The 16,402-nt window shown below is 49.6% G+C and overlaps 1 long non-coding RNA gene across 1 annotated transcript; it reads left to right on the top strand.

Annotated features, from left to right (window-relative positions):
* The first annotated feature begins 657 nt into the window (after window positions 1-657).
* LOC128781533 (uncharacterized) lies at window positions 658-3,124 on the top strand. Its single transcript, XR_008427528.1, has 3 exons — window positions 658-970; window positions 2,274-2,435; window positions 3,007-3,124. It is a non-coding gene; the product is annotated as an uncharacterized lncRNA (long non-coding RNA).
* Window positions 3,125-16,402: the final 13,278 nt, after the last annotated feature.

The following is a 16,402-nucleotide window of genomic DNA, read 5'->3' as shown; positions in this document are numbered from 1 at the left end:
AAAACGAGAAGTGATTCTCTGGGGGTTAGGGCTGCTTGTTGTCAGAGCCAAGCCTGAAGTTCACGTGTCCGCCTTCCAGTGCAAGGTTCTCCCTTCCACCGCATCACGCTGCTCTCCAGCCTTCAGCGGGGGGCTGCAATGTGCCCGCCATGCCGGTGCTGACCTCTCACTGTCCCTCTGTCTCCTTCCTGGCCTGCTGCCCACCCACCTGTCATATGGCCTCCTGTTTAAATTCCCCCAAACACACACAACTGTCGACCTTGACAAGACCGGAGCCTTGAACTGGAGTTCAAAATTCTCTGATATTTACTCATTGTTGATTATTTCACATACTGCTCCTCCTCTGACACATAAGCACTATGCACACCCTTGGGTGGGTGTCCCAATCTCCCACCACTACTGCTCCTGCAGCCAGAGAGAGCACCCTGCCCCTGCATGGGTGGGGAAGCTACCTCGTCCTCTTCCTTCAGCGGCTGCCCTCTCCCCACATCGCTAGTTAAAATCTGACCAGGTTTCCAGATGCGCACCAGCTGGCAGGCCTCTGCAGAGCTGTGGCTTTCTGCCCCTGCCCTCCCAGCTCAGCCGTCCACGGCTGCCCCGTTCCCGGGGTGACCGGGGAATCAACACAGTGAAGGTGACAGAGCCGCAGGGCGGAAAGAAGCTGGCTCCAGTAACGATTGCTCGAAGGAGATATTCCTTAGCCAGACAACAGCTTCGGACTTCACGTGAGCAAGAAATGAGGTCCTACTTTGATAGCCGCAGAATTTTAGGGGTCGCCTTCATTAATACAAGATGACAATGCACAGCAGAAAAACGCAATGAGAAGTTAACAGGACCTGAACCCCAGAAGGCCGGGCAGGGAGTTGTCTAACCGAGGACTGTGTGCTTTGCTCAGAAAGGGGGGACAGATTCACTTCAGCTGGCGCGGCGACCTGCTCACTAGAGCACCAGGTCGGCCTACCATCCGCAGGTAAATAAAGTTTTATTGGAACGCAGCATCCTCGTTTCTTTATGTAATAACTACGACCGTTGTTTTAAATGACAACAGCAGAACTGAGTAGCTGTGATGGACGTTACAATTCGTACCTTTGAAAATGTCTACCATCTGGCCCTTTAGAGAAAACAGTTGAAACCCTAGAGCGCTTTGCCCGTGCAGGTGACGAAAAAAGGAAGGAGAAAGGAAATGCCTTGGATGCTACTCAGGAATGTGGACTTGACCTTCCCGTGCCTTCCCCTCCCCGCCCCCTTGGTCAGATGAGCAGAGTAATAGAACCTGCCTCGCAGGTTCGGTGAGGACAGAGTGCCTTGTCTTCTGACCTCCCTCGGTTTAAGCTGAAATGCCACCCACCTGTGCAGCGAGGCCTTTCCCGACCACCTCCTGTCTGATGAAGCCCCCACTTCCCATCAGTGCCCACTGCTGGGCCCTGTTCATTTTGTGACTGGTCTTTAGTATTAGCTGAGATGATAACACTTGTTTGCTTGGTTTCTCCCCACTCAAGTGGGAGCTCCGTGGGCACGGAGACTTTTCAAATGATCTATGTTTGTTCAGTGCCAAGAACGTGCCCTGCACATAGTAGGGACAAAATGGTTATCTGCTGAATGAATGAATTGAAGGAACAATGTTTATTAGGTGTGGGGGTCTTTGGTTTGAGGGACCATTTCCCCCCCTTTTTAAATGTATTCAACGCATCTTGGCAAGAGAGCATAGCATCTTGGCAGGGGAGGGAATGTAAGTCAGATGATGCACGGGGAAACGGGAGAAGAAAAAGGAAAAACTGCTGAGCTACTGAATAGTGACTCTTAAGGGAAACTTTCTTATTTTCAACATCTTTATTTCCTGGGATAGAAATAGAGCATCTTCGTTTGGAAAGGAAATCCCGGTGGAACTTGTAAAACGTGAGAGAGGACTGCTTGGCCTTCCTGGGCTTCCCGTTTGCTCTGCATTCCTTCAGGGCACGAGGAGAGGTCTGGAGCTCCTTGACTGGTCGGTGTTTGCAGGGGCACTATCCTCGGGGCGCAGGGGGAGGGTGGGGGCATTAGAGAACACCGCTGGGCAAGAAAAGCTCCCAGCTCTCCAGAGCTGCCCTGCTCCTTCCTTTACAGCAATTATAACAGTAGCCAGAACGATGGAGGAACTCATCATCGCCCCGTGTCACACACACTGTCGGATTTGGTCCTGTTCAGTCTTTATGGCATCTGGATAAGTTAGTGCATCAGCATGGTTTTGCTGATGAGGGGCCGCCTGACACTATTTAATGTTCCGAATGACACAGGTTGTAAGACCCTCGCTCGGCTCCCGTGGTCAGTGTGGACAGAGGCCCCCACCCCTTCTGGGGTGCTGCCACAGCTTCTTCCGCTGATCTGCTGGCCTGTGGACTCCTCTTCTTCCAACCCTTCCTCAAGGATGGACGGTCATCATGTCACCTGGTCATCAGGTGAGTTCCGACCAGCTCTGGGACGTGCAGTCCGGTTGGTGTGTGCAGTGTGGTGGAGAGAGCTTGAGCCTTCAAACTGGGGTGACCGGTGGGGACTTCCAGGGGCTTGAGAGCAAGGCTTGGGCCTTGCTCATCTCTGGATTTCCACAGTTCACACAGCACCAAGAAGAGCGAGCATAGTCTGTGTTTGTTAGCTTCCCGACTAGCATGTTATTTTCTACCTCCCCGCCCCGCCCAATCCCCTTGTAGGGATGGACCTGGGTGGCCAGCAGTGACCATTTGCCATCAGCTAGTGACGGTGCCCTCTGTGGCTCAAAACAGTGTGTCCTCACAAGCACCTTACACACCATAGACCACTGGGTTCTACACTCTTGGTTCCCTTACCTAAAAAGTAGAGATAAATAATCATACTAACCTCATGAGATTTTTGTGGGGTTCAGTTAACGAGTGGGCAAAAACACTTAAAGTAGTCCCTAGATTATAATACGCCCTTCATAAACATCAGCAAAAATTATGACGGTGCTTACAAAGGTCTTGTGAGGAACTTACTGTGCGTGTGCCCATCTTACAGATGAGCCCGGAATCACGACTTCTTCCAGCCCTCACGGCCAGGAAGCGGGACTCGGCAGAGGGAACTGAGCCTTGCGCTCCTATCTGTCCGTCCTCTGTGCCCTGGGAGCTCGGGCGTCCGTGAGCAAGTGGACGTATGTGGTACCCTTGACTTCCCAGAGCCCCGCAGGTGCCCACCTCAACAGCATGTGCAGGGGGCTCTCAAATCCTTCCTCAGTGCCTCCCAAGTCCGCGGGTTTGCCCTGGTGTCTGCTTGCGTCTAACCTTGTAGTTCTCAACCGCGAACAGTTCGGTCGTCCGAGGGTCATTTTTGATCGTCACAGTGGGAGGCGGGTGCTGCTGGCGCGTAGTGTGTACAGACCTGGGGCGCCGCTAACCCACCTTCCAAGCACCGGGCAGTCTTCACGACAAAGGACTGTCCTGCCCACATGAAACTGGCTCTGGGTTTGAGAAGTGGAGCTTTAAACAATGGTCCGTGGGACTGATGAACTACTACACCATAACCCCAGTCTAGTAACGAAGTGACTCGGAGCGGCTGTCTGCCCGCAGCACGGCCGGCCTTCACGCCCGGGGTCTGGTCAGCCGCAGCTGACTGCACTCGGCACCACTAGTGTGGGTGGCTCAACCAGGCCGTGGGGGACCAGCCTGTCCCCCTCAGTAACAGGGAAGCTCCTGGGACCAGTGTCACTATTGGAGAGAATGGGAAAAGATCCTCACCCTTTGTGATATTTATTGCAACTGTAACTCACTAACCCATGATGTCACTGTCCTTTAAATGCTGTCTTCCTTTCTACAGTGTAGACTCGGTGATGACCGGGACCAGGCGGGGCCGGTCCACTGCTTCCCCCAGCACCCAGCCGAGGGTCTGGGCCATAGTGAGTCTGAGACAGATGCATGAGGAGAGACACTTGTGTAAATAAATGAGTAAGGTAATGACCCAGGTCAGCCTTTGGAAATGAAAGAAGAGGATCGACATGTAGCCCAAGAGAGACATTTGTGTCAGGCAGTATTTACTATTTAAAGGAGTTTAGATCCGATGTTCTTTCATTCAGTGACCTGAGACATCCTGACAGCCCGCAGCATGCTAGCCGTGCGGAGAGGGCAGGGGGCAGCCAGAGTGGGGGGCTGGGCCTGCTCTGGGTCCCAATTCCCCAGTTCCTTCGTGAGGTTATCTGACTGCTAACTGCTCTGCACCCCAATCCCCCTCAGTAGGGTGGGCAGGCGGTCTTTGCGGTGTGATCGCTAGGAGGAGAGAAAAGGCCATTACTGGGTTAGGGCAGCATCTGGGCATAGAAGGCATTCAGAGAAGGATAACCTTATGTGGTGGCTGTAATGCATGTCCTGTGATGTGCCTTCCATCAAGAGGTAGCATCTACGTCCCTTCCCTTGAACCAGGCAGGCTCGGGATTTTCTTGGCTAATAGGATGTGGCAGAATTGACAGCCTGTGACTTTTAAAGCCAGGTTGGGAAAGTCCAAACAGCTTGATCACACTGTGGAGAGATGAGAGGGAGGGAGGGAAGGAGAGGGGCGAAGAGGCAGGAGGTGGGGAGAGGGGGAGAGAGAGAGAGAGAGAGCGAGCACGAACCTGGCCTGAGGAGCCCAGGTGTTTCAGTCCAGGTGTGTGAGTAGGAACCTGAGAACGTGGACGCCAGCTGGCTACTTCCTGCTCTGAGGATGTCAAATAGGGAAGAATATGAGGACCAGAGAGGTATGAGGAAGGTGAGTCTCTAAGGCTATACTCAAGGCAAATTTTTAACAAAGGTTTCATATGTTGTATTTTGAAGATGGCTCAAGAATAGACCATTGGAATTTTTGTCCAGAATGGTGGAAATAAAGTAAAAACTTGAGAAGATTCAAGATACTGTGAACCATGCGTGATTTTAGCACTTTGTCTCACAGAATTCAGGGTCATCATGAGTTAGAAGGAACAAAGCCTCATTACGCAGTATCTGCCGAAGAAAGACAGTTGAGGGCCGGTCAGCAAACATGCAGCAGCTGTTGTTTCACTTGAATTATTCTAGAAATAGACCATCACCACAGCCCTCATGTTTTGCTTTACTTTATTCTTCCGATAAAAAATTCATGAAATGTAATCAAACAAGATTTCAGACTTCCACTTCTTATTAATGGTGAAAGCAGCTATTTTAACAAATACCCAAGGATTAATTTCATGAGGAAGTGGATCCTGCTTCCTATGTCTTCTGTTAAAAAAGCGAATGAGAACGAAGAAGAGTGTCCTAAGGCCAAGACCCTCTCTACAGCAATCCAGCATTTGGCTGCAGCTTAGTCATCGGGGAGGCCACGGCTACACCCACACCAGAAAGGCAACCTCTCTTCTGGGCACCTGACACTTGGCCCCACCTCTGACCTTCGGGGAATGTCACAGTGAGATCTGATGTCCTCTACCATCGAGGGATCGAGGGGGTTTGTTTTCACTTATTTCTTGCAGGACAGAAAATGCCATAGATGGTCTGCTTCCCAGCCAACAAAGAAGCAGTTGCCTGAACAAGATCGTGCGGGCTGAAGCGCCAGGAGCGGCGGAAAGAGCGGTGCCCTTCCCAAAGAGCAGAACTCAGCTTCTCGGGCCCCGTGAATTACTGATGCAGTGGCTAGCGGTGCCGCGCTGACGGCTCTCAGCTGGCAGAGCTGGAGGAGCTGTGTTTCAAGGGCCAGGCACCCAGCTTATTGGAGCTATAGCTGGAGGTGCCACTGCCTTGTTGGAAACTCCTGGCATCTAGGGAGACGGTTTCTGCGCCCCAGAAACCCTACAGAACATGTGCTGTGATGGTGGGCGCAATGGGACCCTGATGTGCCAAGAACTCCACGTGCACCTGCTCATTCCTGGGTTCGTTAGGACCCCGGGCACAGAGGACAGATAGGGGCTTGAATCTCAGTTGTCACTGTTGAGTGTGTGACTTGATGGGGGGTCTGTGGACTTCTCTGAGAAAGAGAAGTGACGCAAAAGTTACTGAGTCACCCTTAGGTCCAGTGTTGGGGTTGGCAGGGCAGCAAATGCCATGCCTCTCTCCCTCGTCCCAGTTCTCAATGGCTGAGAAACGAGAAAGAGAAATCTGGAGTGAGATGGGAGTGTCTAAGGATCCCCCTAAACACCAGTCAGTGGAGGCGGCTGTGGTGCTCAGCTTCTGGAGCCCAGGGTGGGGCTCTTCACCTGGATCCTGGGAATGAGCCCGCTCCACTCCCCTGGCCACCAGACTCCTGGATCGGGCAGCCTCCCCCCAGCCCCTATTGCCAAGTTTTCCACACAGCCCAGAGCAAGCGAGGCCTCCAGCTCTCTGTTGGCAGCCAGCTCCCGGGGAGAAGCGAAGAGACAGCGCATGAGCTAGGCAGGCTTGAGCTTCCCCTTGCATACGTGCTAAGAATACGCCTCGGCACTTCTCCAGAAGGGCAGGGCAGAGGCCCTGGAGAGAGGAAGCCATGGTGTGCCTGAGGGGACACCCGCAGGGAGGTGTCTGGTGTGGAAAGAGGCTCTCCCTCTGCCCGCCGACACCTGGCACTGAGAGAGGCCCTTCCTACCCGGCACTGTGCAGGGCAGTGGAGAGGAGGGGACACAAGAGTGTCCCTGTGTGCGAGCCCTGTGCTCACCAGGGAGCCATTTACAGCCGTAAGATGGCGCTGAGTCTTTCGTGCCTGTACACAAGGTCACTGGGGAAAACACAGAAACAAAACAAAAACCCTACACCCAAGCACACTGTATCAAAGCATCTCACTGACCTCATCTGCACTGAGGGGACAGCCACTGAAGCCCCATTTCAAAGGCGTGGGTTTTACCTCTCCCGCTGCACGCTCTGTGGCTTTGGGCAGACGGCTTACCTTCTCCGTGTCTCTGAAAACAATACATTCTGAGGACTCTAAGTTAATACAAGCTTAAAACAATAGCTGACACTCAGCAGGTGCACGGCTGAAGTGAGGAACGACAACCACCACTTACAGTAGTGTGAGAGCGTGGGATCTGCCTCAGACTACAGCTCTCTGAGGCTGAACCCCCTTCACACGCTTCCTGTGCTCTTGGAATAGAAGCCGCGGCAGAGGCCCGCACCACTCAGCACGTACGGCCTGTCTCGTCACCCTTAGCTCGCCCTCCCACCCCCTCCGAAGCATGTTCCACACGCACGGCCGAGGTGTGTTTTCTCCAGTGCAGCCACTTCGTGCTTCTCCGGGGGTTCTGCCTGCCTCCCCTGCTCTCTGGAAGGTTCCTTGTCCGACTTCCCTCCAGCCCGACCCCTTCTCCTCCCCTGGGTTTCTGCCCCTGGCTGTGACCTTGGCAAGGCCTGCCCTGTGTGAAGGGCCCTGCCCACCAGGCACAGACTCCTAGGACCCAGCCATCTTTTTGTCAATTACAATCTGTAATTACCTTTCCCAGTTTCTTGTTCGTCACTGTCACTAGAACGTAAACATAAAGAGGGCAAGGGCTGCGCCTGTTTTATTTACTTCTCTATCCCCAGCGTCTCTCCAGGGCCCGGCCCTGAGCAGTGTTTAATAGAAGCGTGTTGGTTAAATGAATGGAAAGAGCCCTTGGACTTGGGCAACTCAACCAGAGCCATCCTGCCACCTGCAGCCGTCTGAATGAGCAGGACATTTAACCCACCTCGCTGAGACTGTCTCCCGCCTGCCACCGTGAGGGGCTGAACACCCACGTTCACAGCAGCATCGTTCACGAGAGCCGAAAGGTGCAAGTCACCTGGGTGTCCACGAACAGGTGAATGGGTGAGCACAACGGGGTCCAGCCACACAACAGGATGTTTTTCAGCCTTGAGAAGGGAGGAAATCCTGACACACGCCACAACATGAAAGGGCTTAGAGGGTGCTATGCAAAGGGACATGACAGTCACAGAAAGAAAATACTGAGCGATAGGATTCTACTTTTATGAGGTGTCTAAAGTGTCCACATTTATAGATGAAACGGAGGATAGCGGCTACCGGGATTTGGAGGGAGGGGGATGGGGTGCCTTTACTCAACAGGTGCAGAGTGTCAGTTTCACACGACAAATGTGTTCTGGGGTTGGGTGGTGGTGATGGCTGCCCAGAGTGTAAGTGTATTCACCACGACTGGGCTGCACGCGTAGAAATGGTTAGGATGGTAAATTTCCTGTGGTGTTTTTGTTTGGTTTTTCAGCGCAGTTTAGAAAACCTCATGGGGGTGTTTGGGGTCCAGACAGAACAGTATGGAAAGTGTCCAAGGTGGGGAATGACTGAGTGTGGGGTCTGACTTCAGAAGAGCTTGGCATCGAGGGCTGGGTTTTAAAAACCATTATTAAAACTATATGGTATGAACTTGCAAAGAGTTTAATAACATTAAACATATGTGGTGAATAGAAAAATGAGGGGCTTTGCTGATCCTTTTTAGCGCCTTCTGTCCACAGACAAAGCAGATTTGCTTAGCTTACCGGCATTTCGGAAGCTCTTCGTGTAGGAAACTAGAGAAGCTGTTGTTTGGCTTGCTTCCTTCACGGCAGAAGGCACTATCCTGCGTGTTATTGTTCTTTGGTCTGTTTGTTTGAAGCTTCACGGACGAGTGCCCGCCCCTTGTTCCTGGGGGCTGTGATGCTCTCCACTCCAATAGCTGTTCTTTCCTCCGCCTACATTTGAGAGTTTATTTGCTTCCTTCATTTGTACTTTGAAAACTACTAATAATGCAGCCGTGGTGAACCTACAGTCCAGACCATACTTCATATCCTACTGTCTTAACTGAAATGCCACCTCATTTATTTATAGTGGGGACCGTTGGTGCCTGTCCCTTCATCATTTGCCACTTCCTCCCTCTGAGGCCTTTCTTCTGCAAGCACCCAGGGCTCTTCAGCTGCGGCCTTTCCGAGCCTGAGCAGGATCTGCCTGCGAGCAGGGCAGAGGCAGCCACGACGCTGGGAGCCACTCCCCAGGAACAAACCAGTGACAGGCAGGGGTGGTGGATATATACCACAGCTTCCTTTCCTTTGGGTGGGGTAACTCACTCAGCAAGGGCTCCACACAGTCTTTCTGGGTCCTCACTGTAGGACCCTCACTCAGTGAGGGTGATGGTTAGTTTTACACATGAACTTGACAGGGCTAAGCGGTGCTCAAAGAGTGAAACGTGATTTCCGAGTGTGTACGGGAGAGCGTCTCCGAGAGAGACGGGCATCTGCGTCAACTGCATAAAGATCACCCGCCCCCATGTGGGCGGGCATCATCCAGTCCACCGGGGGACCAAAGAGAACATCGTGACAGTCACGGCCAATTCCCTCTCTCTCTTCCTGAGCTGGGACTCCCATCTGCTCCTGCCCTTGGATATTGGAGGTCCTGGTCTTTGAGACTTTGGACCTGCACTGAATCACACCATTCGTTTTCCTGGTCCTGCAGCCAGCCAATGGCAGATTGCGGGACTTCTTAACCTCATGTGATCCAACCCCCATATTAAATCTCCTCTTCTCTCTCTCTGCATGTATTCCATTGGCTCTGCTTCTCTGGAGGGCCCTGACTCATCAACCTGTTCTAGAGGTGAAGGAAGTGAGAGTAGGTGTGTTACACGGTGCCTCTGTATGTTCCCATGTAAAGTGGAGGTGTTACCTACGTCCCTGCCCGCTGTGAGGTTTACAGGCAGTAACACAGGGCAGGTGTTTAGAACAATTGCTGGCACTGAGCCTGACATCAACATATCTCAACCACGGACTTTCTTATTACTGTGGCATGCAGGCTCTCACAGTATCCCGCAAAACTCTAACCTGTGGGAGGAGAATTATTCCAGCTAATGAAAATCGAGCCAGGAGTCACCAAGGTTTGCAAAAACTGAGAACGTGGTTATAGAATTGTGTTCCAGATGCTCCCGGCTTATACAGGACAGAAACATCCATCTTATTCAATGTAGACCGTGTGTGTGTGTGTGTGTGTGTGCCAGAGCATACAGAAAAATCAAACATTTCTCTTGCTGGGTGGTGGGACTCAAAATGAATTTATTTTATTTTTGTCACTTTTTCTATTTAATTTTTTTAAAAGAATGAATGGTTATTTTTATAATAGTGTAACTATTAAAAGTGCTCTCTACATGAAGTCTGCCTTAGAAACACAATAAAATATTCATTGGCTCCCATGTATGAGGCATGCTGGCAGCGAGAGCCTCTCCTGAAGCCCTTCTGCAGTGAGATTCTGCATCGGGAAGACCCAACTCACCATGGGGTTTCATATTTTTATTACTACCAAGCAACAAGCATCCTAAAAAAGCCATTTCTCATAACTATTCCTTGGTGATGAGAGAACATGGCGATATTTAATATGACATTGAATTCCCATAATAAATACTACATTTGAGTTCTGTGACTTCTTTCTAGGCTCCATCACATAAAGGGTGTCAGGCCCCCAAGAACGTACCATCTTGATCAGGGCCAGGCCAGGCCCATGCAGGCCTAGACACGGGCCTGGGCGTGTGAGGGGCTTCTCTGTGTCTATCCATTCCCCAGAGCTGGCTGCCAGTGAGCAACAGGCAGTTCTGAGATGCAAGAAAAACGGTGAACCAAGAAAATGGTATATTAAAATCACAATAAGATACCACTTATTATCATTTTCACCCCCAAATAGACAGAGAGAGAGGAGAAGAGGAGAAGGAGGAGGAGAAGGGAAAGAGGAGGAGGAGGAGGAAGAGGAAGAGGAGGAGAAAGAATCTATAAATATTAAGTGTTATCAAGGAGGTAGGGAAACTAGAGTTTTCGTAATCTGTTATCTGAAGAATAAAATAGTGTAGATAGTAAGGAAAATAGGTCATCATTATTTACTAATGTTAATGAAATATTTGGTACTTCGACACACATATACACAAACACACACATTTGTACCAGATCATATGTGCAAGAGTGTTCACTCTTTATGTCCTCGATGATCTCTTCTTTACCCAATTTGGTAACACGGTCAATCACTTCCTCCAAGATACCCTCAACCCCCAAGACCTGGGGCTGGTCATCTGCTTCGTAAATGAAGTTTTATTGGACACAGAGCTGTGCCCTTTAGGTTACATGCCGCTGTGGCTGCTTTCACGCTACAAAGGCAGAGTCCACACCAGAGACTATCTTGCTCACAAAGCTTTAAATATTTACCATATTTCCACAGAAAACGTTTGCCGATTCCTGACACCGTCTCTCCCTTTTACTAAACCAGAAAGAAAATAAGCCTGGCTGAATCCAAGTCTCTGCTTCCCCCCATCTACATCCTGCAGGTCAGTATTTCTGGAGAAAAACAAAGAAGCGTGTTGCCTTGTCTCATTTTACATTTTTCAGCATTGATCTCCGGTGGGATCTTAGTGTCAGTTATCCTACTGGGTTTTCCTGTTGATCTTCTCTCCCACTCTCCTAGATGAATATTTTACAATTTCCCCTCACTCTGAAAGCCTCCCCCTCCAAAGCCTGATACTTCCGCTCTGATTCTCATTGTGGGCATGGGCCTCATTTTCTACTTCTGTAAATAAATACAAGTCAACAGAGAAGAACTGTCTGATTCCCATTGACACAGATGCTTAACTTATCTGCTCTGCTTTCGTACTAGGGACACCAGCTCAATCAATAATCATGTACTGTTTTTCAGAAGCCTGAGGGCAGAGCTGTGTGGACTTCCTGGACCCGGCTTGACCCCCTGCACCTCTGCCTTCTCCTGTGTGTGCTTGTGGTTGGTTGCTGGCTGGCTCCGGCAGCTTTGGCTTGAGTGACTCAGTTCTCCTCGACATCTCTCACATCCCTCAAGCAGGCTGCTCTGGGCACACTGATATTATGGGCACAAGAAACACATAAGCAGCTTTTCAATCTCCCACTTACTTTTATTTGCTGCTGTCCTATTGGCCCAAATCAATCACATGTCAAGCCAAAGGTCAGGGTCAGCATGGACACATGGAGGTCTGAAAAATCAAAGCCACTGATTCATCCATATTCTGCTGTATTTATATAATTAGATTACTTCTCACCACACTGGTACAAATCACCATCGTCCCTGAACTTCATTTTCATAATAAACTCCCAACCAGACTCCTTGATTCATCCCTGGCTCTTTAATGTCCACACTCAACACAGCAGCCTGAGGGATTCTATTAAACAGTAATCTATATCACGCCGTCCTTCTGATCAAATTTCCCCAAAGACTTTCCATCCCACTTAGACCCAAAGCAAAGACCTTAATCATGGCTAACGAGGTCCTATGTGACTTAGCTTCCCTGTACCATTTCCGACCTCATTCTCTACTGTGCCTCGTTCACGCTGAGCAAGCACCGTGGCCCACTTTCCAAGCCTTGAAGGCTCTCCAACCCTCCTTAGTTAAGGCCTTTCCATTCCGTCCGGAACGCTTTGTGTGTGGAGAGCACTTAGATCTCTGTACAAATGGTCACCTTATGGATGAAGATTTCCCTGACCCCGCTGGATAAACTACCTGTGTTCTCCTGCTCCGATCACCCTATCCTCCTGACCCTGCTTCACTCTCCTCTGTGGGTCTGACAGCCTGTGTGTTCACATTGGTTTGGTTTGCTTCTTTACTCTCCAACCTGAGTTCCATGAGCACACCACCCCGTTGTTCCCTGGTGCCGAGAACAGTGCCAGGTACAGAATAGGCCCGTAACAAGTATTTGTTGAGTAGATGCATGGAAAACTGAATGAATAAATGGAAGAAAATGAGAAACAACCCAATATGCACTGACTATAAAATGATTCATTAATCACGGTATACTTTTTGGTTGAAATCCCATGCAGCAGTGAGACAACATCATTCACTACCACACATCCACAAGGAAAAGTCACGTTATATGCTAAGCAAAAAGAGAAAATTTCAAGAGAACTACAGAAGTGCCCCGTACAAAGACTCAGGCTGGATTAACTGTGGGCACAGACCACAGATGAGCCTGTCATTTCCAGGAGTGTCCCCCATGTTTGGATCCCCTTCTGTGACTGTGTCCTGGAGGGGGACCAAGGATGCCCGGTAACTGTGCTGTAGATCAGAGGTGCGCGCTCTTCGGGGCTGGCTGCAACAGACCCAACGGGGTCGGAAACCCTCCTCTCAGCTGGCTGTACAGTAACCGGGTGTAAAGTCACCCTTCAAATCTAAGGTAGTTTATGGGGCACGTGTTTTAGACAGCATCTGCTCTTTTGGAGCGTGAATAAAAAGGAAAAATCAACAAATGCCGTCTGTGAATGGAGGCACTGGGGTAGGATCCAAGGCCAGGAAATAAGTCCTTGACCTGTCAGGCAGAGTTCGACAGGAGACACCTGTGCCCCTGAGTCATCTCATGGGAACAAGATGAACCCTGTAGAGGCCACTTGTTTAAAAGTCACCTTGATAATGCTCGACAGCGCAACCAAAGCAAAGCAAATAGGATGGTGTGTTCTCCAAACACTGCAGTAGTCACAGAACACGGACTCGGGGGGTCAGAAAGACCTCGGTTAAAACCCTACTTCTATAAACCTACTAGCCGTACGTTCTTAAACAAGTTGTCTAAACTTTCTGGGCCTCAGTTTTCAGTGTTTCTTATGCAAAAATGGAGACATTAAAAAGAATGTTAAACATCTTTGCAATGATTAATTGAAAATACATATTAAAAGTACTTAGTGTAAGGCCTGGCATTAAAACCAGAATAGTTGCATAAATAGTTTTATGAATAATAAGTGAATGGATGAATGAGTAATCTCTACAGTGAAGCAAAGGAGACATGCAGTGAACTCTAAATCCAAGTTCAGAGGTGATAAAGGTACCTGAGTTGTTCTCCTGGAACAATTACTCTGTTGGAGAGAAATAGGGGAGGCATCATGGAGGGGTGACCTTGGGCCTTGGGATAGGGTGAGGTTTTCAGTTACAGAGGGCTTCGCGTGGACCAGGAGGGGATGCGAGGTTGCGCAGACAACAAAGACAAGATTGGGGTGCTTCCCAACCGGACAATAGGTTATCATGAATCTGCTCACTGAACACTGATGAAAACTGCGTGAGTATCTAAGTAATGTTATGATGGTGGATACAGTTTCACAACCACACATTTGAAAACATTAGAATGCTACCTTCTCCCTCCCTCCCTCTACCCCCCTTTCTTCCTTCCTTCCTTCCTTCCTCCCTCCCTTCCTTCTTTTTTACTTATTTTCTTCATGTTTTAGAAAAGCATGTCCTCAGTGGGGTCAGGGGCAGTAAATCCATGAATAATTGTGTAGTACACCACAGACCAACTCACAGCAGTGGAGAAATAAAGACTATAAAGAGCCTCATGTCGATCAGGTCATGTTTCATTGCAAAATAGTGATAAAACACTTTCAGCCTTCGGAATTTTACATTTCAGCGTCGCAGAGCAGAGACAACCCGCAGGGGCCTCGAGAAAGGAGCCTGCCCGCATGAAAACACACTGACCCACGTCTGGGCTCAACAGCCTATGACACCGCGTAGGGCAAGAGGTCCGACTGGCAATGCAGGGCCCACAGGCCACTCGCTGCACAGCAGGCTCCTTCCTCCTTGCTTTAAATACGCCGCAAGACCAGGAGGCCCTCTCGAGAAATCCAGGCTGTCACAGGCTAATTAACTCAAACCACCACCCTCACGTGGCTGGATTAGGTCTGAAAAATCATCCCTGACAGTGCGCTTCTAAGCATCATAGGAAAGTGATGACAAATAAGTGTTTTCTCTCTCTAACAGCTTGAATTGCAAGATATTTCAAAACCAAGATCAACAGAATACCAATTTGTCTGACAAGGGAGAGAAAATATGAGGCATGTTTTTCTGACTTTTTTCCCTTGAGATGTCAAAGATTTAACTTAAATCTTCAGCTCTTCCGCTTATTATCAGTGTAATTCCAGAAGCAGGGCTTGCTGTGCCGGGCTCCACGGCGGTGCACGTGATGAGGGCTGAGAGCACCATCCCCCACACTCGCTCCAAGGAGATCTCTACGTTGCCATAGAGAATCTTTGTGAGGGGCTGGCAAGTGCTGCTCTGAGTGATGTGCACACCACGGCAGTGGGGTCTCTGGGCTTCAAATGTTTTGCATTAAAATTAAGACAGTAAGCACTTACTGGAGACGAAAAGGTCACATATGGGCAGTGAGAGATCTTCAGTGAGTTTGTCTCAGTAAGGTGACCTCACCAATCCAGTCACACACACACGTTCTCGGGTTTCCCCAGTCAGATGAGAAATGGAGTGGACTTGGTTTCGTGAGGACTCTCCCCAGGGTTAGGGCATGGGAGTCAGAAGGCCGTCCCCAGCCAGTCCTTGCAGAAGGGAATGGCTGGATGCAGTGAGTGACCCACACAATGGGAGGGGACGAGCTGAAGTCCCAGGACCTGGCTGACACCTGGGTGGTGAGAAGACCTGGAATAAAGTGGGGGAAGACCTGGGTGACGCAGACCTGGGCATGGAGCCCACTCCCTGTAAAGCAGCTATATGATTGTTGAATGAGTCATCTGACCTTTCTGAGCTCTGAGCTGCTATTTCTCCATCAAAAAATTTAAAAGAAAATGATGGCAACCTGCACTTACTATGAAGATTCGATAAGAAAGCAGCAGGGTGTCTGGCATGTGACGTGTTTGGTAGAGGCAGCTTTTTATCGAATGGTGTTGATGACTGTGATACAAAGATTCGTAATGATGATGGTGATGGCGATGCTGCTGCTGATGCTGCTGATGCTGCTGATGATGGTGAGCAGTAGTAATAATAACCAGAGGAGTCCAGACCCAAGAGGGTCTGAGATTTGGAAAGACATACTTCATTATCTCGCAATCTTGTGGTACATAGAGGTTTAACACTAGTGTAAAGATGAATCAATTGACTTGGGAACATAAATGTTGATCGAAAGAAGTAGAAGAAATTCCCACTCAATTGGAAACCAAGCCAAACTTACTCTCTAGTTTGTGCCATAAATTCTTCTCCATATGCCTAGGACACAGGGCAGATTAGACAGACAAAAGTCTTGCCCACCAGAATTTGTCTTCTGGAGAGAGAAAACAAGGACATGCACGCAGACAAATGAACGCAGGAGCTACGTACGGGCCCCATCACGTCTTGTAAAATCAAACAGCCGCTCTGTCCAAAGAGTGATGACTTTTGTTCTGTGGGGAGGGGACGTCCAGAGCTCTTTCGACCTAGAGTTGTCAGCAAAAGTCTCCTTGAGAGGCAGATTTTCGAATTGAAACTAAAACGGTTAGAAAAGGAGATTGTAGGTCATGTAGGACTGTGTAGAGCATGGCCAGGAATTTGGATTTTTTTTCCTAAGTGAAAATGAAGAGATTAGGTGGTTTTAATCAGGGGATGGCATAATCTGATTATGCTTTAGCGAGATTACTGTGGTTGCTGAGTGTGGGCTACCAAGCTGTGGAGGGGGTGGGTGGGAGTAGGGAGGTGCAGTGTGAGGAAAAGCAGGAAGATCAGCTAGGAGGCTGCAGCAGAAATGCAGAAAAAGGAGACGACAGCA

Source organism: Desmodus rotundus, chromosome 8 (genome assembly GCF_022682495.2).
Source record: "Desmodus rotundus isolate HL8 chromosome 8, HLdesRot8A.1, whole genome shotgun sequence".
In the NCBI taxonomy this organism is placed as follows: Eukaryota; Metazoa; Chordata; class Mammalia; order Chiroptera; family Phyllostomidae; genus Desmodus; species Desmodus rotundus.
Note: the sequence above shows the minus strand (reverse complement) of the source record. Positions and strands in the feature narration are given on the sequence as shown.